At 39.0% G+C, this 2,292-nt stretch overlaps 1 pseudogene; it reads right to left on the bottom strand.

Moving 5' to 3' along the window:
• Positions 1-1,216: 1,216 nt before the first annotated feature.
• Positions 1,217-2,292, bottom strand: part of LOC105546682 — a 6,163-nt pseudogene continuing 5,087 nt past the window's right edge.

Here is a 2,292-nt window from a genome sequence, read left to right as displayed (position 1 = left end):
TATTCTGCTCTTCTTTTTCTAGGTTCCTGAGGTGGAAATCTATTGCTCACTCGAGACTTTTCCTCTTTCCTAATGCATGCATTTATTGCTATAAGTTTCCTTCTCAGCACTTTGATATGTCACAGTTTCATGTGTATCCAGTCCAATGTATTTTTAAATTTTTCCTTGAGACCTCTTTGTTGACAAATAGATTATTGTGAAGTGTGTTTTTAAACTTCCAAAAGTTTAGTGATTTTCATATCTTTCTTATGCTGATTTCCAGTTGGATTCCCTACAATGATTTGTGGTTTTCACTTGCTCTGGATGATTACTATGTCTTTTAAATTGATTGTGGAAAGTTTTAGGGCCTCGGATAGCTCTATCTTGCCATGTATTTGTCAGCACTCAAGAAAAAATGTGTATTCTGCTGTTGTTGTGTGGAATATTCTGTAAATGCCAAATTGATTCCTTTGGTTAATGGCATTTTGAGTTGTTTTATATTCTTGTTGATTTTCTTTTTTTTTTTTTCCTCTTTTTAAAAATATGAAATGCCTCGCAAAATTTTGTGTAATCTATATGCAGGAGCCGTGTTAATCTTGTCGGCATCATTCTAATTTTAGAAAGTGCTGCCAAAGCCAACACTCCTTGCTGATTTTCTGTCTAGTTCTATCAATTATTGAAAAGGGCATGAGGAAATTTCTAACTATAATTGTGGATTCATCTATATCTCCTTTCAGTTCTGGCAGTTTTCTTTTTTAAAAAAGTCAACAAAAATTTATTTAATTAAGCATAAAGTTATTTTCACATTTATCTACAACTACAGTGAATACACTTCTTGGCATGAAGACACAGCCTTTAGAATTTAAAACCTCCCCACCTGCAAGATTACATATATAAAACTCCCACTGTTGTTTCTATAAAAGTGGATTAGTTCACCAAATTAAAGTACTTATACTATCTAGAATATAATAAAATGGAAATGATTTACTCATAGATTTGTATTTAAATCATCTTTATTTATAAACTACTATACTAAGAACTATAATTCCTTAAACTTCAATTTGAGAAAAGTGTAATCACTTAAGTAACAGCCATTACTTAAACTGAAAATGAGATCAGTCTAAATTACTTTTGAAGAGAGCAAAAATATTGTCGGGTTTCTTGCTGTGGTTCTGGTTCTTCAGTAGCAGGCTCCTTGGAAGGCGGAATCAACCCTGAAGGGAACTCGCTTCTACCTTCAGAATGTGGGGTTGGAGTAAAATCCAGGTCTTGGGTGAAGGTAAGGAGGAAAACCCCTCGGTGAATAGATGTTTCTCACTGCAAACGGAGCACGTGGTGGACCTGGGAAATCCCTTGGTGGACAGTAACCTCGAGAAGCTCCAAACACGGTTCCTGGAGGAGGTGGGGGGAAAGGAGGTCCTCTTCTCATGAATGGGCTCCTTGTATTCACTGGAAACAGTGGACCTCTGATTGGAGCTAGAGGTGGAGGAACAAAGCTGGTGCCAGTTGCTTCATTTTTAGCAGGGAGAGATGAATCAGGCACATTTAAATTACCAGGATGATCTTTGGCATCATTTCTACTGGATTCCATTTCTGAAGGCATTGACCCATCCATTTTATCCAAAGAAGGCACATTAAAACTTCTGAGTTCTGCTGGCCCAGACAGTCCATCAGAATTAGAATAAAATCTGTCTTCCCTTTGTGGAGGAGGAGCTGAATCAGGATATGATTGTCCTGGTGGAGGAAACATCATCCTATAGTCCTGTTCCCACGGAGATGACAGGGACCCAGTGTCAGGAGGAACCCTGTGAGGATCGGTTAACGTATCGCAGGCTGGTTCTCCTCTTTCATTGGTAATCTGATGGTCCAGAGGATTCCCTGGGCCTCTTGGGCCTCTTCCTCCTCCCGCCGGAAGCACAGGTGAGGGTCTCAGTGGACCCTCCAACACAGTTTGAGGAGACAGAAAAGCTCTGGTTTCAGATGAAGGCTGACCCAATGGTGAGGGACCACATGGGGAATGCCCTCTGCCAAATGCTGTATTTGAAACATCAGGTGCACAAGGATCTTTTTCTAAAAGTTCAAATTTAAACTCTGTTTCAGTTAATTTTTGTCTGTTGTGAGCATTTTCTTTCCTTAAATCATTGAGGTTTCTTTCAGCAGTCTGAGCTGCCAACCAATTATCATGTCCTTTTTTCTCGTAGGAAATAACCTGCCTTTGATAAAAATTAATAGTTCTCTTCAATTCTTCTTCAAGATCTTTGGCTAGCTTTCCATAGGCCTCCAGCCCTTCAGTGGTGTGGCTGATCTTTTTTT

Source organism: Mandrillus leucophaeus, unplaced genomic scaffold, assembly GCF_000951045.1.
Source record: "Mandrillus leucophaeus isolate KB7577 unplaced genomic scaffold, Mleu.le_1.0 Scaffold365, whole genome shotgun sequence".
Taxonomy (NCBI): domain Eukaryota; kingdom Metazoa; phylum Chordata; class Mammalia; order Primates; family Cercopithecidae; genus Mandrillus; species Mandrillus leucophaeus.
The sequence above is the reverse complement of the archived record's forward strand: the minus strand, read 5'-3'. Positions and strand labels throughout refer to the sequence as shown.